At 41.5% G+C, this 23,019-nt stretch overlaps 1 protein-coding gene across 2 annotated transcripts in view; it reads left to right on the top strand.

Annotated features, from left to right (window-relative positions):
- The window catches only part of chrm2a (cholinergic receptor, muscarinic 2a), a 73,288-nt gene that overhangs the window by 41,620 nt on the left and 8,649 nt on the right, over positions 1-23,019 (top strand). The gene's annotated exons all lie outside the window — the stretch shown is intronic.

The raw sequence follows: 23,019 nt of genomic DNA, 5'->3' as shown, positions 1-23,019 counted from the left end.
ATCTGTTCTAACATTCTCCTTTTTCTGCAGTAGAACATCAGTTCACCTTGATCTGGTCAGAGAGTGTTGTCAGCTTGAGTCACAATTTGCAGCCGTTTTATGCGCCCGAGCAGGACAGTTAAAAGGACATACAAAAGGACACATTTTTTTTATCCTTTTAAAATGTATTTGTATCGTGCGAGACATTTCTTGGTTTAAGTAGTCCTGGAACTCCGTCAACCATAAATGTCTTCATTATATGCAGGGCCATGGAGGTGAATATGGGAAGGGTATCCCTCCGGACTTCGCTGATCTGATTGGTTTCAGAAATTGAGGCAGAAAAATGATTGTCCAGATATGGCGCAAGAATTCGACAAACTCTGACTGTGTGATGAAGATTGCAGCAGGAGCAAAAAGCAGGAATAAATGCAAAGTTCGAGAGATCAGATCTCGGTCCCCTCACTTGCTTACACGGAATAGAGTCAAGATTTTCTTGGGTTCAGTCATTGCGAAATATGCAACATTTTCCCACAATGGCTCTGTGGTCTGCAACTTTACAACTAGTGCAATGATGCTGGCTGTCTCAGCTCAGTACACCTCTGAAAAGGAAAGGCTGAGCTAAATTGGGTGCAACAAAATGGCAAATTTACCATTTCATTCCAGTGTAACTCCTGCACATGAGTGTAAGGATGCGGCAGTACCGAGTAATGATTGTGCGGTGCTGTTGCGTCGGGAGCTCTTGGTGATGTCCCTCATGATTTCCTTGCTGAGGGAGTTTGTGTTATTTTTTTTATTTTTTTTCCCCCGATGCAGTCGGTACTGAAGGAGCAAAGACATGCTGATTTAATTGGATGTGGTCAACATTTCCTACTTTGGTCATTTCTCAAATGCCCCCTTCCCCCTCTCTTTGACTCCAGCAGAATGGAAAAATCACTGTTTCGCCAGCCATTACCACCGGAGTCCAATTCATCTCAGCCAAACTGATAGCCAGCAGAGAGGAAAATCTTCTATCAGATCAATATTCCAACATAGTTCTGTCAAATATACTGTTCAGACACTTCATTTACCCCTGCATGATTTTGTGCCATCTGTATCAATAGTAATTATTATGCGCCTCAGTATTTGATATGGTATTTAAACCACTAAATGGTCCAACATGTGGTCACAAGGTGACGCTGAGATTTCAGATGGAAGACCGAGGTGTTGCTTTCTCTATTTACTTCTGAAGATTTCACTTCAGCTACATTTACAACACAAATATTAGTTGCATTCTTGTCAACAGGGCAATATTTAAGCTTTACGAAAATTAATTTGCCTACTGGACCTTTGTCGTCACGGTAACACATCACAAATTCTTAAGGTTCGGGCACCAAAACTATTTAGTTGGGTTAAAATAAGTACGTTTGTTTTGCAAGTTACGTTACGTAACTCGTCCATCCAACCAGACCCGATCTCGTCACCTGACTTTCTCCATTGCTGTCATCATAACTACAGCCACTAGAGGTCACAGTAACTGTAAATATGGGTCGCATTAGTCCGCATGCGCAGACGATCCGAACAGCCGTGTTTTAGAGGAGGACAGCCTGTTTTAATGTCTTTTTGTCACTTATTTTGTAAAGTGCAAATTCGCAACAGGTTATTTCAAGGCACTTAACACAGTAAAGCCCTTACAACAGATCTTTACAACATTATACAGGAGGAACCCAACAATTCCCACGTAAGCTAGGAAGAAGAAAAAAAAACACCTCCCCTTTAAAAAAGGGAGAAAACCTCCAACGGTGGGAAGGAAAAATTCCCTTTAAACAGGAAGAAACCTCCAACAGAACCGGCCATCTGCCTCAATAGGTTGGGGTGAGCGGAGAGCAGAGAGAGAAAAGGAAAGCATAGAGATCCAAGACAATGAACTGTTGATCGGACCAGTAATCGCAGGAGTTTTTTGTTTTTTTTTCGTCTCGTGCTATAAAAAGGAAATTTAATATACAACCAAGGCGTTCTGGGTACCTTAATAACAACCGACTTTCAGTATACATCTTCAAAATGCATTGAGTGCCAAGTGAACATTCAGATTTGCAGCCCACACTGATCTGAATTCCATCATCAGATTCCAGCCAGTTCTGCTTTAAAAACAAAAAGTATTTTCAACCATTTTTTTAATTTTCCCTTAACTTTATCAGCAGAATGATCAAATACCACGCTGTGCCTATTTGTCTCGATTCTTAACAACTAACAAAATATGCATTTGTGAACTGCTGGCAATTACATCAGTGAAATGTGTAGCGAGGACAAAAAAAAAAAAAAAAAATCATCCTTGGAAGACAGAAGCTGGCAGAGGAAAATGGCTTTGAGGAGCCCTCTGTTAAGAGTGTGCAGTGACCCATTCCTGAAGTCTGGCTTCTCAATACAGCCTCCCCAATCTTTCACACACAATGCTGCTGCTTTTTATTACTGAAGGGGTCATTGATAATGGTCCTTTCATGACTGTATCCGAGAGCTTCCCAGTTGTTCATTTCAATATACACACACACACACACGGAAGGGGGATGTGATGTGCAGAATACAGCGTGTGCACATGCACTAGCTCTTAGTTGAAATTTAACATGCGAGTTTGCTCGAGACCTTCTTCATTCTCTAACAGCATCTCCTTATATACACACACACAAAAGGATGACAGCCTCCAGCCTTCAATGCAGCTGCTAATCTGGGGCCATAAATCAAATTGGCAAAAGCCACTCCCACTCAGCCACCGCATAAAAGGCAGCACAACCGAGAGTAGCATATTGATGCCAGCCCCTGGAGTCGAGCTGCAGCCGTCCAGCTGGACTGACGCCTGGCAGTGCTTCTGCTCGCTTCCTGCCATGGCAGGCGCACAGCACTTAGCTGTGGTTTATCAAATCCACCGTGCCATGAAAGCATGACAGCGTGAGGCCAGCAGATTAAAACCACTCAGCGCTCCCATCGTTGCAAGAAGAAACGCACAACACCCTGTAACAATAGATTTGACAAAAGTCACAGCTCTGGGTCACTGCCAGAAAGAGTTATCGTCTCCGTTCCATTCGCCTCCGCTGAAAAACCACAGAGGTCTCATGGAAATATGTTGAGTTTGGTCCCATTTGTTTGATCTTGCACTCGTCCATTTGAAACAATAGTACAAAAAGCGGGACACATCCAGACAGCTCTATGCTCTCATGTAAGTTGCATCATTTAACTACAGCGATATCCTCAAGATTGACCTCGCAGGATCACTCCAAACCAGAGAAAAGCAGCAGAGACGAAGTCGTTATGCAACAGAACAGAACAACCCTCTCAGTGAATAGCCTGCAACCCTTTTAGCTCCTGCGTGGTGGCGAACTCCTACAAGTCCTGCCGGCTCATATGGGAGTAAACGGATCAATAGGCTCACCTGAGAGATGGACGCTCACCTCCTCCGAGCAGCGGTGATCAAGCAGATTCAACAAATCCCCTCCCTTTCAGCCGCAGACTAATGACACTAATGGACAGCAATGCTCTGAGACCCTTTGTTACACTGATTAAGCCAACAACCTCAAATATAATGTCCTCATCTGATTAAGACAGAGACACAGCGGAGCAGGAGAGGGACGGAATAGAAAGCGGGAGGCAGCAGACTGGTCGAGATGGGTTTTTGTTGAATTCAAAAAGGCTAAATTGCCCGAGAACTGGATGTCTACTCATTTTGATGTATGCCAATATAATCTGCAAGGTCAAAATTAAGCCATTTAAATGTGCACCGTTTACACTGGTAGTCTGTAACTGGAAGCAGCTCTTAGCTGTGGCCAGATCCCTAGAGGGTCTGACATCTAAATGGAGGATGTGCAGATAGGAAGTAGTCAAATGCAGAATATATAGAATAATTAGGTAAAAAGATAGATATTACGCTTTGCTGTAGGCACTAAATCAAGAAGCAGCATACAGTGAGGTGTGTTTAATTCTGAATTCTGTTAAGAACATTGAGGTTATTCTGTTCCTTCATGTGAAAGAGCTGCAGTGCTGCAGTCAAGCAGCAATCAGCAGTGACGTCACCCGTTGATTGTCGAGTTCAGATTTTGGCCGTCACCATCTTGCTAGTTCGGAGCGGTTTGGAGTCAGAAGTGACCATATTTTCTAATTAAATGACGGGATTATTTTCAGATGGACGGTCAGAAAATTAATAAGTAGTATCAACTTTTAGCCAACAACACAGGGATAACTCGTGGAAAAATTGTATCGACTTAGAATTTAATAGGACCAGTTGAATGGGAGTCTATGAAGCCAGAGGCCAACCTCTAGTGGCATTGCAGCTTCAGACACTTCAACATCAGGCTTATTTTTCTGACCTGCATAAATCAGAGTTTTAAAAACATTTGATTCCGTTTTTATTGTCCGACATTTTATTTATACGTACAGCTGTCACAGAAATGTGACATTTATTTGTTTTATTTTGGCGGGGTCCACAGTGGAATGACTGTTTCCTGTGGTGTTTAACAGCCAATCAGAGAAGACAGAGAGCTGATTGACTTTATAGTTTTTTGCAAGACAAGAAAAACAGCAGTGAAGCAACAGAACTGGGTTGCTTCACTTTTTTTTTTTTTCCCCCACCCCCAAAGAGGTGTCATGCCTTCAGCCTCTTTCAAATCCAAAAGACAAAATAGCTGGGAAATTTATCATGTGACCCCGGCCGACCTAAATTCAATCACTCCCTCTGAGATGGAACCTGCAGTGATGGATACAACCCCCCCGGCTCGCTGCGAGACAAGAGTGCCACTTTGGGAGTGTTTTTTTTTGGGGGGGGGGAGTGTATGAGTGTATGTGTGTGTGTGTGTGCGCAGACTTCACTTCATTTAGCACTGCACCACAGGGGCGCCAGGGGAAATCACACGGAGACATGGAGGGAGAATAAACAAACAAATCAAAAGCATTAAACCAAGAAAACTCAACATAGGAGGCTTTTTTAGGGACCGTTAAATCTACATTATCCACCTCAAATTAAATGTCTTCTTTGGTAGATTCCTTTCATTATGTGTGTGTGTGTGTGTGGTGAGGGTATATAATAAGCACTGGGTAAAAAAAAATTGAATAACCAAACTAGCTAAAGATATCAACCCCAATCTTAGTTCATCTCTTCACAACCTCCCCTCAAATTTATGGCAAATTGAGAAAATGGGTTGTTGTCATTTCCCCCAAAATACAATTTCCCAGCTACTTTCCAAATGCCCATGACATTTATATTATCGAAAGGGAATTATAATAATAATAAAAGAGAAGAAAAAAAAAAAGGCCTCAAACATTCCCACTCTGTCCCTCTTCTGTGTGCAGACACCTCTCAGTTGGTGTGAAAGTGTTTTGCTGCTTGCAGACCACATATATAACCACACCTGCCATCTAACACCTGAAGGCACTCAGTCATTAGCTGATCCACTCACATGATACAAGCTACCAGGGAAAAATATATAACATTTACTGGTAAAATATATCCGAAGAGTAAACTCACATAATTACGGATTTGCTGATGAACAAATACAATATTGCACAATTCAAAATTTATACAAATATGAAAATATAACACAAGCAGAGCCATTAAATTCCTGTTGAAATGAAGCTGGGATTGTCAGATTTAAAATACTTTGATTAAAATCACCTCCTTGTACCAGTAATTATGTTCAAAAGTGGAAAAAAATTTTAAAGCCGTTTTTAGCGTTTTCATTTAAAGGAGCAATTTAGGTAGTAAAATGCTCATTCACTTTTGTTTAGAGAATTAGATGAGAAGGCCGATACCACTCAAATAGGAGCTACTGAGGTTCGCGCCTGCAATGCATCAAGAGCCACCGTGCCAAACTTACACATTTATGTTTGCAAATTAAAAGTTTCAATTGGTCTGCTTGTTTCATCAACATTATAATTATTTTCTTTGATATAATGTTCAGTCCAGTTTGTAATCATTGATGTTTTGCAGCAGATTTAAGAATTACAAGCTGAGCTCTTTCTTTTTGTTATGATCCGCCCTTAAAAGGAGCCCGACAGCTCAGGTTGTTTTTTGTTGCATCAGTTTTGGCCAATTTTTTTTTATCTCTCTCTCACCGTCCCACAACTTTTCGGCGGTGAAACATCACATCACCCCTTTGAAGTTTCATTTTAGGCTGAGTTAGAAGAGTGGATCTGAGTTAATTAGCAGATAACATGAATATAAAATGACTGGCCACTACAGATCTGTTACTTTTTTTGGCCTACATTATTTTTTTATGCAAAATTAGGAAGAGCAAAAGCTGACCAAACAGATCCTATTTTTAGACTATGTGAACACTAAATGGAGCTGAGATCGTGTCTGTGGTTATTTATGTTAGCAAAATATCACGAAGCTGAGTTTAGGGCTTCATCTGAGGATGATATAAGGCCAGTACTTTCGAGCAGTGGAATATAAATTTGTAGGTCTCTCATCAAAGGTCATGGAGTTATTTATAAAGGATGTCTTTTTCCTTATAATTATTCATGACTAAGAGTTGTTTCTGACATTAAATCTGACCTCATTTGGTGTTTAAATGTGCCATTTTGAAATGTTCATCTCTAAATCATTGCAAATGTGATTCAGCGCTCAGTTTAACTGACTGAAAATATAAATATTTGATCAAGTCTGTTGGACTACTGCTGTCTGCAGATAAAACAGTCCTATCTGTAGGTTTATGGTAAAATATCTGAATAAAAATATAAACATATAAAAACAAAAAAACAAAAATCAGTATCTTCATTTTATTTATCACTAAATCTTACTTGGATAAAGAGATGTGTTTTATACTTCGGGTCTTTTTTTGTTTAAAATAAACTCTTAATTAGGTACACCCGGTGCATTTTTAGGTTTTCTCTTCAAATTGGATCCCGTTAAGGACTGAGTGCCTGCAGCAATGGTGGGTGGGCGGGCGGGGTCAGAGCTGTGGTGGGCGGGGTCAGAGGAGATAAAAGGTGCACACAGGCTCACAATTGCCTCAGTGCTGTGTGAAAGTGTTTGGAGGGGGAAGAGCAGTTTTTGTGGCTGTTGGGCAGACTGGGTTGAAAATACATGACACAGGTTTTTTTTTTTTTTTTTTTTTTTTTTCTTTCTCATTTTAGCTTGGTAGCCCGTTAAAGCCTCCATGATCCTACAATATTGTCCCAGCAGTGAACTCCATCTATCACAAGCACCCCTAAAGCATGTGCTTTAGGTTGACCTGTGCTTGAGCACTGCCTCACTTGACAATCTGAGAGCACAGAAGATGCAATATTCTAGGTTGACATTTCAATTGAATGGATAGAAAATTGCCATAGAAATGGTGAAGGTTATTCTAAAAATAAGCAAGAAAAGGACTCTATGCCTTGTGGGTGTGTGTGAAAAAGATAATTCTGATTATTTATTCAACGAGCCCAGTTTCACCGAAAAGCTAGCGTTCAGTCAAAACTGTCTTTGTGCGAGAAACGTCATGCCATTACACCATTAAATTTGATCACATGAAACATGAAGATTTATAAAGTGAATAAAAAGAGATTTCATGCAAATGTGGGGTTAAAAAATGTTTTAAATCCATTGCTGTGAAAGCTCCAACAGGGTGAAAATAACTTGGGAGTATTTTCGTCCAATTTAACCCAACGTAATCCCCACTTTCCCAGAATTGCATCATTTATTTTGCCACAGACAATTTTGTTTCCCTTTTTAAGCCAAACAAAGAAATTATTGCCAATATCACTTGAATGAAACCGCCTGCAACATCGACCCAATTACACCGCCATTGCGCTCATTGTTTATTGGCAGTCTATATGTAGATCGTGCAATTTATTGACACAACGTATGGGTGAATGTGCAGCAAATGAAAAAAGAAAGCAGGTTAAATAAGTGAGTCACACTCGAACCAGAGATATTTTTATTTCCATCAGCATGGGGTAAATGTAAACAAGCACAGGAAACGCTATTTCTCATTGTGGCTGTGTGGATTGTCGCACATGTTCCCTTTTTTAAAAATTTTAATTTAATTTATTTTTTATTTTATTTTATGACCACTTCCTCTCACCTTTTCAGTCTGACTGACATCATAATTCAATTGAATTATTAATAACAAGCCGAGACAGATTTGAATCTATTCTCCAGAGACGGGGATATTCTCACCCTTTCACGCCGGTCAATTATGCTTTCTGTGTGACTGGTAGTCATCTGAATCGAATTAAAACAAAGGGGATCAAAAATGCGCCTCTTCCCTGTAAATTACAGGTCGTGACAAAGTTTGAGCAGGAATGTGGGATGAATTAATCAGAGTTTATCATTGTTGCTGTCACACTTGCGTGGGCACTCCAGCACTCAGACGCTGCAGCTTGAAGAGGATCCCTCTGGGTGTTCGAGGTCATATTTTAACCCATTACGCTGATAATGGGGAAAGCTTTAGACCATTTGTAAAAAGAATCACTTGGAACAAAAACACCTTAGCATTTATTATTGACGCAGAGGTTTCTGCTGATTTTTTTTTTTTTTTCTGATATAAATTTTCCATGCAGCATCCCTCTTGCTGCGCACCTCAATTTCATAATTGAAAAGTTTTCCATCAGGGTCATGAAGAATATTTTTGGCTTGTTCAGACAGGAACGGCTTTTAAAAAAGAGCTGGTGGTAATACATTTATAATTGACATGGTTCAATCAGAATCACTGCATAATTAGACTGACATGAAATTAAAGCAGCTGCCGTACATGCGATGATTGTTCTTGGTGTGCGTCGTGGATGAGCTGCGAGCCACTGTAGGCTTGCATAGCAGAGTGTCCTTGCTCATCCCTGGTAAAGCCCCATTTACCTCGTCTGTCCACGGACTAGCTGTTATCGGTCTTTCTCCGTATGACTTGATAATTAGGCTTCTTCCAGATGAACTGTCTCACCTAGGAAGTGGATAAAAGCAGGCAGGGGTCATTGACAAAAAGCGACCATCAATATTGTACGAGACCTCACAGAAACCATTCAGATCCTGTCGGAGTCCACTCGAACGTAATAAAATGCTACCAGACTATCACTAATCACCCTGTGCGTGGTCTCCAACAATTGCTTTAAAAATGTTGGTCTGTGTGACGGGGTAACCGGTTTAAGATGTTATAGACAATGTGATGATTATAACATTTGAGGTTTAACCTCCATGATACTCAATGAAATGTATTTTTCCAATCCAGATCCAAACCATATTTGAAGGTGATTTTAAAATGATTCCATTCAGATTTCTATCGATGGACGCTCAGATTAGATTTCTTGTTACTTGCTTCGCAACACAAAGTGACTGTCATTTTCAGGGTGAGCAGAATATATGCTACCGCTAGCACAGCGCTATCAGAAATTGCAGATTTTGGCACTTTGGATGACAACCACACTGTGGAGGACCTGAAATAAAACGGTCTGCTGCCACTTCCATGTTGGAAAGGCGCATCACATCGTTACCACAGCATCCCACGCAGATTGGTTGGTGATGTCTGGACACACCAAATCTGTCAGCTGTGAGATCAGCAAGTTTTAGTTTGATCATTTTCAACATAAACAATGTCATTACTTTTGAATCGGGGATAAAGCTAATTCATACATCCATCCTTTCCAGTCAGTAAAGACAAACTGCAATGCTTAAAGCTGTGAGAAACCTGCACCCGTCTTGAGTGCGAGATGTTATTGTTGCCTAAAGTTTCATGACATTGAAGTTTTGTCTGGATCAGTTTGAAATCTAATCGACACGTATTGTGCAGCGACAGCCGGTGATCGATTTCTGCACAAGCCCGCCTCATCTAGGACGAGCTCTATTGTTACCTGCTGGCTGATTACAGCGGTGTTTATTTCCCTGCTTGTTGGCACATAATCCCTTTTAATATATCCTCACTGGCTTCATTAACTCGCACATTTTCAATCAAGATAAGGGGGAATTACACAGAGGGAACAAAACAATACAAACAAAGCGCTGCAAACAAAGCCCCTGTTCTTGCAATGTATACCCATCAGTGTGTAAACTTCAAATATACCAATTGTGTTTTTATGCTATGGGTCAGCATTAACAGCAGTGCAAACTCCAGTCTACACTGGAATTAAAGCAGAGACATGCTAATTGTACTTTAAAAGATAAAGCAGGATCTAGTATTAATTATCAGTGCTGTCTGTGGGCGTGTGCGAATGCCTAAATTCTGCAGTTTGCATGGAAAAAAAGCAACGGAGGCGTGTGGTGAAAGTGTTGATATCACTGCAACAGTGGAAACCCAATAGAAGCAGTTCAGCTAAATCTGGCAGACAGTTGCCCCCCCCCCCCCAGTGTGGCTGAATTCACAGTGTCTGTAGTGCCGATGATGTCACCTCCGCCACAGGCTGAATAATGTGTAAACACTCGGCTCATCGGAAGGACAGGTGCCCCACCGACGCACCAGGTGAAGCTGGTCGGGCTTAACGACTTATCTTTGCTGACTTCAGGTGAAAAGTTGCAGACTGTGGCTGTAATACCCTCTAATTGAGTGTTGCTTCTTCACACCATTGAGATGAGTCTTGGTGCAGCTACAAGTTGGGTTGTCAGTGTGCATTAGCAGTATTTTATGCCCAGTAATGTGCCATAATCACGTTGGCAGAGCTGACAAAAAAGAAATGAATGCAATGAGAGCTGGAAGGCTCAGACATTCTCATTGACTGACACAGTAACTTGGCCCGTTGACATAATTTGGATGAACATGGGCACGATTACTGTGGTAACTGTGTCCCAAGGTCTTACATCTCAAACGGTGGGCTTTCTGCTTGTTTTACCACGCTCTGACGGAGACGATTTACACATCATTTGATGCTCCAGAGATTTGATTACCTGATTTCATTTGAACCAAACGCTTTTTGTTTTTAATGTTAAGTTGAATTTGATTCCATTTCAACCAGTTCACTGAACTTGTAAGTCGTCTGAGTGAGCAAAGTGAAGATCTATACCTGTAAAAACGACAGCCATCACTACACATGCTGAAATTAGAGGACTAATAGCAGACCAGTGCAAATAAAGGAGGACCGAAGCAGGTTCCTTGAGGTACTCCAGTCCTAACACAACTCTTGTGCAATAAGGTTCTCAAGATATACTTCTACCAGCTAAACAACAAATGGTCCACAATAATGGCAATTCAATCAAATATTATTTCTATAGTGCCAAATCACAGCACAGGTTATTTCAAGGCACTTAACACGGTAAAGTCCTTACAACAGAACTTTACAGCAATATACAGAGAAACCCAACACTTACACAAAACTCCCTTTTAACAGGAAGACACCTCCAACAGAACCAAGCTCAGAGGTGGGTGGCCATCTGCCTTAAAATCTGTTACACATTTTGTTTTTTAGGTTTCTAGTTGTCACTTTAAGCCAGCTGCCAATCGTCAATATCAAGATTTTACTTCTGATCATCACACTGATATACCGTACAGTACATACACATACTGAGATGTTGCTTTAATAGTAAAATGCAATTGACAAAACTTGCTTGTAAAAAGAAGAAAAATGCAGAATACAAAGATAAAGTCATTGCTGTTTTAGCAGAGGGTTCACTGAATGATGCATTTTTCTAGTTTTAGTGCTTGTCTTTTAAATTTGATATATAATGGAAATATAACGTCAATGAAGGACATTCATATCAGTGAAAATGGGTCAAAGATTGGCATTTTCAATGGATTTTGGCTGCAGGGAACATGACATCAAGATGGACTAATTAACAGAATTAGAAATGATGGCATGTTTCCCTGGGCTGATTTCCTTTTTAATGCAATAATGTCAACAAAATAGCCTTCACTGGTGTCAGGTCTGCTAATGACTGTTTAGTGGAAAGTATTTGATTGGCTCCAGGCACAATGTTTTGATGAGATGTTGGGTGCACTGTTGTTGCTCCAGCAGATGTGAAACACCAATTAGGCACATTTTAATGGTGGAAAGAATGGTCTTTGAGCACTGAAGTCCAGTGGCACGCTTTCCCTGAAATATAAAGCCGTCAGTCAGAGCACAAGGGAATAAGACGGTGAAAGTAAGGGGAGGAGAGAATAAAAAGGAATAATTACATAGCTGACACCTCTTGCCCTTAAACATCCTTTGCACAGCTTTTTTCTATTTCTCTTTTCTAGTCATTTCACAACAGTGGCTTTGTTTGGCTGTGTATCACCGCCTTAAGTTTTTGTTTTTGTTGTTTTTTTTCCCATTATTTTTGGGTCATTGATGGACATAAGTGATGTATTTGGTGAGCCTTTCAAAATGATGGTAGTTTTTGTTATTCCTCCTGCGATACTGCCAGGAGCACTTGTCAGTGTGATCAATCCCGTGTCGAGAACTACTAGAAAGACAGATGCCTCAGATAAATCAAATATGATGCAGGAGCATGCCTCTCGTCTCTAAGAATGCGTCGTGGATCCTCCCTCGGCAAAATCATAATGCTGCTGACAGCACGCCAGCAGCCTTTTCCTGTGAGGTCTGTTTTCAGAAACTTAAACCGGGTTATCGTTATTTGTCTCTTTAAACTTCACAAACATCATTCAACTAAGCAGCCAGTGTTATGAGTGGTCACTCCAGGTCGTTCAGCCTCTTAAAGCAATGCAAATAAGAGTAGGATGTATGGTGAAACTGGAGTATTTTGATGACAATGGCTGTGAAATATGCTTTAGAGGGTTATACTCTTCAGGAGTTTGTGCAAATCATCTATAAACTGTCAAACATTGTGGGTCCCCTCTGGAGAGGGCGGTGAGGTGAAAATAAAAGATGGAAAATCGCCAGTCAGGTGTGGCATCACTCCTAATCTCTTTTCATCAGCAGATAAATGAGAGGCAGTGACATGTTAATCAAATCGGGGAAAGCCACATAAGTGGATCCTGTCAAAACTGCCTGTCTCTGTAACAACGCGGCTTGACAGGTTTCCAACGCGTTGAATTTTGGTCATGGCGCATCTGTTACTCGGATCAAGGTTGACTTTCCGTGGATTAGCATCTGTCAGCTTTATTTTCAGCAGCATCACGAGGCTTCGGAGCACAGATTACTGCCAAGGATACTGATGGCCACTTGTGACCGGCTCTGGCACGTTGCATTCCTGTCTTATCTGACATAGCTGAAGCCACCTCTTTACAAGCGGCAGACAGATCCCTCTGCAAGGGAACAACCAGAGAGCCTTCATACATCAGTAGTTCTTGGACCGCAAGTCCCACAACGCTCCACTGAAATAGTCAGTTTGTTACAGTCTCCTGGCTTTGGGTTTAGGTGCTGCATTCAAAGAACACGGGAAACTAGAGAGTCAAGATGAGAACATAAAGGTATTTCACTCCCGTCAAAGCTTCACATTATTCACTGAATGCTGCTCCAGATTAATGTACATTTATAATGTAAATAATTTTCTAGCTTACTTGACGTGGAAAACAAGAGCATGTACTGTAAATAGAACAACCTGTCCAAGGGCAGCATGGCTCTTTTTTTTATCATTAAACTATGAATCACAGGAGAAAAACGCAGTCGGGGGGGGGGGGCAGTGAAATACAGAAACAATGAAGTGGAACGAATCCAACAGGCACACGCTTTATCTCGTTCCCTTCGCCTTCTCCGCCTTTTTTTCCATTTTTGCTATCTTTCTCTATCTTAATGAGCAGCACAGCTTTCTATCGAGGGATGGTGCCAGTGTGATACATCACAGGCAGGACACGTACAGGGGAACGAGGACAGGACAGTAGCAGGGTGACGGTGACGCTGGCACAGCGATTAAGAGCGCTTAGACAGGCACGCTGATTCAGAGTGTGAGCAAAAGAGCACCATCATGCTCAGGGAAAATGGCTTCCAGAGCATGGAAGCCTGGAGATGAAAATGTTAGGATGAGTTGTTGAAGAGCTTTTGTGTATCTGTGTTTTTAAGCAGAAAGAAAGCCATGACTAATTAGGAAGAGTCAATTCCAAGACTGAATCCATTTGAGTCAAGGTTAAAAGACAAATGAGTGAAAGTCAAGACAAATACCAAAACAAACTGGGGCCTAAATAGTCCTTTTTTTTTTTTTTAAATGCAAAAAATAATTAAGTTTTAAGACCTACCTGCAATCAATACATGAAAGGTTTTAGGTACATACTTTGACCTCCAGTGACGATACCAAAGGAAACACTTGATTATAATGCTGCTATGTCTCCACTTGTGGATCCAATTTGTTGAAACTAAGATGAATAAGCCAGAAGCAACAGACTGCTACATCGGTATTTGAAAGAAATTGAAAATCGTGCATATATATAGACTATAAATGTGTTTCTGCATGTGAAATTATTTATTTCTAATCTCTTCAAAATATATTTTCCATGTTTAACGAGGATTCAAATGCAAAGGCGACTTCTCTTAAGACCCAAAGTCAGACTGTAATGACTGTCAGGGGTTCACTGGGAGAGGACGCGAATATACAACACGAAAGACAAGAGGTCAGACAAAAAGCAAGCTTTACAGCAGCTAATGGTTTTACACCCAAACACTAAAAGCAGAAAATAACAGGCAGATGTGAAACTGAGGTGACTTGACAATCTGGCAAAGGCGTCGTGGCTGGTGAGTTGTATTCTGACTGATTTAGTGAATGATTGCAGCTGAAACTGATTGGGAAACTCTGAGCAGGTGAGGTGGACGTAGTGGGCAGGAGTACCACGCAAGGAAAGAGGGATACAAAGTGGGAAACTCGGGGTGCAACAAAGAGAAAGAAAACTATAAAAATTACACTCCAGTACTGCTGTGTGTGTAAGATCACATGACTTTTCTTCACTGGCCCTTAACTGCTGAATTGTAACTGCAGTATGTGCTTGACACCGTTTGGAGTAGTTAAACCTTCCGAGAGTGTCGCACTGAGAGTGACATTAACAGGCTCATGTTCCTCCTGCTAAGCACACTTTAGTCCGGGAGTTATAATTGCTCATTGGACCGCGTTAAAATGTCCGGTCACAAAGTCAGACTACTCGGAACCAGTGATCAGACCCACTCGCTGTACAAAATCTGAGAGCTCACATGCATAACAGTCTCATTATTCAGAGGCAGCATTGCATAACATTAATGCGAGGTGACCTTTCCATTTGTCTGCAGCAGACGCTGCTGCATGTTGTATTTTTATTCCTCTTTGTCGTGCTGTCTCAAACTCTTCAACAAATCAAAAGTGGTGTATGTATATTTTTGTAACACTTATCCATCCCCTTCTTTAAAAATTACCATACTCGGAAATGTGACACTAGACTCATGTTCGGTGGTGGCAACTGAGAGCAGGGATTAATTGAACAAAGCTTGTGAGAAGAAGCCCCAGTGCAGCGCGAGTTTTACCTGCGTGAGACGATTACTGAGCCGCCACATAAATGCAGAGACTCGGTGTCGAATGCATCCATGTCTGTTCTATGTGAAATCAGTAATGAGCCAGAAACTACCAGGAGAGACCAGCAGGCCAGCTCATTACCATGCATGGTATGAAAAAGCAGAGACGGCAGGGGGGGTGGGAGCCCCAGGAGCAATATAGGAAAGGCAACCGGCTATATTGTCATTCTCAGGGGGGAGAGGGGGTACATAACTCGGGAGATGCTCTCGGGTAACGGCAACAATAAGGCAAGAGAGGATATTGCCACATGTAATGCTGTTCTTGATTGCGTTCCTGGCCAAGTGAAGCTCCGCAGCGGCTCCATTTCCATGGAGCTCCGAATGCAGCAGGTTTGTCAAGAGATGAGCCGTGGAGAATGTATTGTGCAAGAACAATCGTCGACGATCTATTTCTGCCCACGACACACAGATTAGATAATCAAAAGTGGGCATGTTTTTTATGGGAGAAGAAATGGAAATGTCAATACACTTACTCAGGATTTCTGCATGGACAGTGGGGAGAGACTAATGTGCGGCAAGATCCGTGTACATTATTCTTTGAGTTATTATATTTTCCACGGCGTTCGCCCTCGCACACATAAAGCCTGCTGTTGTGAGTTGGCAGCGTTTCACCAGAGATGACTCACCTGCCATATGTTGGCTAATATGTCTGTCTGTTGATTATAGCTTGTTTCAGGGCTGCTGCAAATGTCCTTGGTGCCCAGTAAAAAAATGTTTGTCATGTATGAGCTAACAGACACCTGGGACTATTTCCACGAGGAGAGAGCAAAAGAGGTGTAATGTCTTACAAGCTGTGATGTGTTTCCTGCCATGATTTTTTTTTTTTTTCAGGAAAAGATGATAATAATGACGGTATTTTTAGATCAAGGTTGCAGCTAATGGCACATATGCATGCCGGTATTGGAAACGCATCTGATGTTACTGAAACTATAATAAGTCCCTAAAAATCCCTATTGAGAGCCAGACTAATGAAATTGTACTAGGAGTTTTAGCAGCTCATACTACTGCTCTACTTCTGACAAGCAATTAGAAATATGGAAATCTGCTAATTAAAGACAAATCAACTGAGGATTGAGAGATGCAGGATTTTTCTTTTCCAGTCCTGGGTAAATTATTTGTATGAAACAAAATCTTTTCATGAGAAGCGAGCTAGCAGGTGTTTGAGTAGCTAGCGTGATGCCGTTTGTCAAGTCGTAGCTGCTGTAGGGTGCCTCTATGACATGAGAGAATTGACTCGTCCCCCTTACCTTTCCAGCTTGCTTGAGGACATTGTTCAGTCATTACTGGCTCAGTTCCAGAGGGTTGTTTTTTTTGCATCCCAGAAGGCTTGTGATATTTTCCAGACAAGGCCGACTTCTGAACTGTCAGCTACGGTTAGAAGTCTATAAGATACTCGGCAGAAGGCTAAAACATGCTTCGAAATGTGTTTATCTAACTGATATTTGGGTCGAATGTGGCAGGTTACAGCGACTCGTTGGCTGGGCTTCCTACCGGAACAGCAGAGGTCGTATCTGACGCTGTCATTTTTCACAGATGGTGTGGAGGATGCCACGGCAAAGTAGCTGGAATATCAATAGACTCATCTCGTGAACATCCTCTGAAGAGGTGGTGTGTGTGTGTGGGGGGGGTGTAGCTGGACAGAGGGCACCTTTTTAAAATGACATTCCTGCAATGCTGAAGATAATTTGTGGTGAATCAGTACGAATATCATTTCTCTTAAGTGGCATCTAAAGGTCACGGTGAAAGAAAGACGTGAGCTTTTAGCTGTCAAGACTCGAGTTGATTCATCAACGGACATAAAGAGGGAGTGACGCAGTTGCTTGATTTTTTTTTTTTTTTAATTTGGTTGACCGACTATAAGACCCGGACACAAGATGGAAAAAGTGTGGCCAAGATCACGCACCCCCCTCGCTGTATTCTTATTAACAACAAACAAGGGCATGTAAATGTCTCCTGTGTACATTTTGATATTATTCCTTGCACCGTGACAATAGGCACCCTTCAGGTCCTTTTGGGAACCTCTTAGTCGTCGACTGTTTACAGATTATCACAGCTTGTTTATCCGCCTGCTTGAATACCATTTCCTGCATGTTAACTCTCCATTAACGCCTCGTTTCGTGTCCACTTAACACGAGGGCTGCCCGAGAGGTTTGGGTTTGAGAGGCTTTGTCACACCTGCAAAGGAGAGGTTTGCCCTGCACTTGTATCCACTCATGCAGAATGCTATTGTCTGACATTTAATGAGAAGCCACTGTCAATTTTTTTTTTTTTTTCTTTCATGAGGATTTAATTCTCCATTAGTGAATCCTAATCTCATCATGTTGGTGAGGCTTGTGCGCCACTGTGATCCTGGGAATTGTTTGGCAGGAAAAAAAGCTCCTGTTTGATTCTCCCATGGGTCCCATTAGGACCAAGATTAGGAGTGGTTCCAAGGTCCTTTTGTCAGCTTTAAATGGGAAAAATTATCCTACATGGAAACCAGGAAACCCCTTGCATATGTCACATGCTCTCGAAATGATACCTCAGTTGGAGTGAGACTTCATAGTTGCTGAGGATGAGAGGCACCAACAACTGAGATCGTCTGTCTTGGTGAGCGAGAATATGGGCCGTCGTCATGAGCCCTCTGGTTCTGTAGTTTTGGCGTCAGATCCAAGGGTTCTCTGTGGGCTTTGGGCTCCACCTTGGCTTTCAGTTTCTGGGAATTGGTTGCCATTATCATGGACAGAATTGCAGTCAAGGAGTCAAGGTTTTGCTGATGATGTCTTTGTGTGACCTGCAGCACAAACAGTTGTGCAGCAGAGATGAAAGCAACTCTGATCGGTCTTGGTATTTCCACGTCTGAGGGCTCGGTACTCTGCAGGATAGCGGTGGTTTGCCTCCTTTGGTCTGTGAGTAACTTGAAGTCAAGGTGTCTCCTTTGCAACAAATTTGGATCCCACTCTTATACGGTGACTGGACAGGTGTACAAAGGCAAGAAAGGAAGCTGGTTTTGAATGTTTTACTCACTCTTTCAATCCTATCAGAAGAGACTGTCTGAAAATAGTTAACCCCATATTTAACTGATGCATCTTGCCTTTATCCAGTGTTTACCTTTGGGCCTTTTGGAACCAGGATCGACAGTCGGCCGAGCGCTACCCATAAGGTAGCGTGTGAGATTGACAACTGGATGCTGGGATCGTGCTGGACTCTGTTGGTTCAGAGGAAGATGGGCTCAGTTTCCCCGGTGACCTCTTTTCAGCTCTTAGTCATGGTTCTGACATCTTGTTCAAGACTGAACGAATGAAATTGTGGATGGAAGCAGCCAAGAATTGCTTCCCTCAGAGGGAGCCTTGACTCTCCCTTTTAAGTTGGACCAATGTTTTTTTTGAAGTTGAAAGAAACCAGTTGTTCTGACCTGGATAGCTCCAGGATATTGCTGGTGGAGGTATCCCCCCTGGGTTTCCCTCCATGTCGACATCCCAGAGAATATTCTACAGAATTTGAGAGGGATCACGCATCATTTCTGGGCAGGGAACACCCCGGCATTACCCAGGTAGAGCTCATGATCGTGGCCGGTGGAAGACATGTGGCCTACTTTTGTTTATCCGAATTCCCAATAAATGACTGTAAGTGGATGGATAAATGACTGTGATCGCTCACAGTATAAATGTTTACACGGAATCTCTCCTGGGCGTCTGTCAAGTTATATAACTCAGTCTGATACCCCCGAGACAGTGGGAAGAGCTCGAGGAAATGAATGCAAATTTGTAATTAAACTCCAGCTCAAGATTCGGATTGTTTAGTAGCCATCTTTCTTCAGGACACTGATAGGGTGTGTCTGTTCGATGGTTATCAGGACACTTTTCATTTCCTGCTGAACATTTTTTCCATTTCTGTGTCTTTGTCAGAATCCTTGTCTGAATAAAAGCCCTACTGGGGAGCAGTTTACACACGCTTGGGATAAAATGAGCCAATATTGACCAAAGCAGGAACTTAACCTCACAGTGGAGTCCAAAAAGAAACGAGATTGTCTCGGTGAGGAAAAGACTTTCATTTTGTTTACCTAACACAAATGATATGAGCCACTGTTAACCTGCCCACATCATCATATTGGATTAAAACTGGTGTAACAATACCACTTCATTTGTTAGAAAGCTGACAATAGAGAAGCTCTGATCTTAAGATGAGCAAGTGAAGAAGAGATTTCATTATTTATTTACTAAATAATAATATACTAAAAGGTGCACTTAATGAACCCACACCCCCCTGTGGACCGGCTTTACTGCTGCAATGATAGGTTTTGGATTCCAGTCATGCTCCTGTGCAAACACCAAGTAAACAAAGGCCTAATCCTGCATGCTCCCATGGAGAGGGTCAGCAAAGAAAAGTCGTGTAATCATCGTAAGCCGGGGGCAGGTGCCCTGGGCTTTGCCTGGTATCAGTGCTTGGAGATGGGGACTGGGGATCTGGACACTAGAGAGGCAGTCAAATGTGTCCGTTGGAGATGAAGGCTCCACAGCTGCCACATCTGGGAACAATATTTCCGATGTTTATGCATGAAGCCACATCAACAGAAAGCCAACACTTGTCATCTTTCCCCGACAAAACTGCTGACCTGTGTAAGTGATTATTCAGCAGTTACTGTAATTGAATTAAAAATGCAGCAGTTTGACTTTTACTTCCGTAATGTTATTATGGTTTACTCTGAGGTCAACTGACCAGCTGGCAGTCCACCACAAAAAACAAAGTGAGGACAGAAGTTGTGGGGGGAAAAAATGGTGAGGTTGGTCCTCTCTGATTCCCAAAGGTCATAAGTAATTTTCAGCTCCAGTGAGCCCGCTCCAGGAATACCCAAGTCTGAACACAGAATAATACTAAAGCTCATTTATTCATGTCCTCCCATGGCAGCAACAGACTTGCCACACTTTTTTTCCCCTACTAAACAAAAAGGGCAACTTTAGGAATTACTGAATCCTCTGACAAACATTTTAAATCATTGAGTTAAACAGCAAAAGATTCAGAATGGTAAAGACAAACATCTAATCTATTTAATATATGTCAAATGTTGAGAGTCTGTTAATCAATTAAGAAGTGTGATGAATATTCAGATTGTTTTTTTTTCCTGATTTATCTCCTCTCTCGGGATAATAACGGAGGTGTCACTCACGCTCTGATTGGGCTCTGTCAGATGCACTACCACTGACTGCAGTACTACTGACACTTGCTGGAAAGCTCCATGATTGATAGTTTTGCTAAGAGTGCTACTGCTGCTCCCCCCAGGCGATGGCAATTGCACTCCTGCTCAGCAGGCTGCAGTGCCAGTGTTTCCACCAGTCAACACTAAAGCAAAGACGTTATTCTTCAGTTCAGTACAACTTCCTGAGTATTTCTTGCGGTCTCTTTACGAGATGAGATGAAGCTGTTTAAGCAGCAGAATGAAACGCGACAACCTGATGGTAGAAATAAAGCACATCACTGTTTTGTTTTTTTTCCTTGAAAGCAGCTGTATCTGCTGTAGGATAGTCATGTGTGAATGGAAGCTTCAAAAACCAAGTCCGGGTTCCCCTGAGACCTTTTTTTTTTTTTTTTTTAAACTATGGCTGTCCGCATTGAGTGTAAAAAGATTTGTGCATCTTTTGTAGACTCCAGCCGGGGCGCAGCTTCTGCTGAGTCGTGGCAGAGATGTCAGATGTGGGACGAGGCTTATGGCAGCCAGAGGTGGACAAAGAGCAACTGAGGGAGTTGACTGCGTCCACTGTGCAATGACCATCAATACTGATCCACTTTATTTCTCTAATCCACTTGGCTCAAGCGAGCAACAAGTGGGTCCCAGTTGTATGGTTAGTGTTTTTGAATGTAAATTGGTGGACTTAAATATTTTATGGGGATTAGGCCAGCTTAGCTCCATGCCTAATGCAATGATTAGGGATTTCTGGCACAGCCGATAAGTGAATGTTCACTAGTGACTCAGCGACTGGGCTCAATGGTTAAAGACCTGGTGTCAAAATGGCAAAGTCTTGGAGAAGATGGCTTTCCAGCGGCAAAAGTGTCATCTATAACGCTTAATTAAATTTGCTTTATATGGTTATAGATCAGATTGTTCGTTAGTCAAACCCAAATCAAAAGAGGAACTTAAACAAATTATGATGAAGACTGTCTAAATATAATCTAAAAAATAAAATGTAGAGGAGTATTGCTGTAGAGAAACATCAGGAAGGAAAATGTTCATGTTTTTAGACAAATGAGTCCGACTAGCTTTGAAGTTTGTCTACTCTTTTAAATTTCAGCATTAATCCCTCTCACTGACCGGATAATTTGATTTTCTATCTTGTGTAATTAAGCTCCAGGTGTTGTCTGGTGGTGGTGAATAAAAAGTGCCTTGATTTGTATTCACTGCAGTGTCAAGAGACCTATTGGATGGCACATTGATCTCACTTTTAAGTAACAACAGAACTTTCAAAAAGCTTTGATCCACAGGTCTGAATAACGTTTGAGTAGTTATTGGGTTGTTTTTTTTCAAAAAAGTTGAAGCGGTACTTCAGCCTGATGATATTTATGTCAAACTGAGAAGCAATAGGTTGCCAAATGTGCCATAAAATGACCAATGGCCCCCAAAATGGTTCAAAGAGTTGTGACCGCGCTCGAGACGTGGAGCAGACCAACCAAATCACCCCTCAAAGCAAAGGACGAAATAACATGCAGAACTCGGCTGTACTTTTCAAAATCAAAGCAAGGTCTGCAACATGAATGTTTAAGGTTAAAAGTGAGAACTAGTGGGTCACTTGGGGATCAAAAGAATGTTATAGTATATGAAGAGAATTTTCAAAGTGCAAGTTGGACATGGACCTTTGAAGATAAAATGTCAGTTTCAATTTTGTCAATAATTCCTTTTTAAAGTCTTTATAAAACTCCTGGTAAAACAGACTGTGCGGTGTATAATTACCCCCCCCCCCCTCCACACACACACGCTTTTTAAGAATGTATGCACCGCCGTTGCAGAATTTTTAAAAGGAGTACTGATTATTAAAACACCCATCAACTGCAAATATTAGGGGTTGGAAACGCATGCAGACGACAGAATAAATGAAAAGACAGTAATTCAAGTCCCAAGCTAGTCATTAGGCATTATGTGGTCGAAAATGTATCCATCAAAAGTGGATAGGCAGACAAAAGCCTGGAATATAGTGCAGCTTTGAGCATGAAAAAAATAAATGCCACGTTGACAACAGTGGGGATGTACATGGTTTGAAATGACAACAAAGCTTTTTTTTTTTTTCATAAATCACAGATTTCTACCTGGAAAAATTGGTTGCTACGACCTGTTTTTAATTTTTTTATTCTTGAACTCCAACTTTTGTAGGTTTCAATAATAGTCTTTGGAAACACTTAATGAACTAATTTGTTTAGCATGTAAACCACCTTCGTTTTAGTCTCATTTTTCAATAAACTATTCCTGTGCATTAAGATTGTAGCAGATGTCTAATGGGGAGATGCTATTTATGCACTGACTACAAAACATATATGTGCCAGATATCTGTTTCTAACTTCCAGGTGAAGTGGTGTACAGCCAAAATTGTCACTGTTATTTGATGAATCGCTTTTAGACGTGCTAAAAGCTGGTTTACAACGGAAAAGGTCACGCTGCTCGCTTATTTATTTTTTTAAATCTATCTCCGGATCATTATTTCTCTCCGCTCACACCATTAAATGTTAAAAGATGGCATTGAATAT

Source organism: Embiotoca jacksoni, unplaced genomic scaffold, assembly GCF_022577435.1.
Source record: "Embiotoca jacksoni isolate LCO1_2020_lvr unplaced genomic scaffold, fEmbJac1.0.p SCAF_32, whole genome shotgun sequence".
NCBI lineage: Eukaryota > Metazoa > Chordata > Actinopteri > Embiotocidae > Embiotoca > Embiotoca jacksoni.
This window is presented reverse-complemented; position numbering and strand designations above follow the sequence as displayed.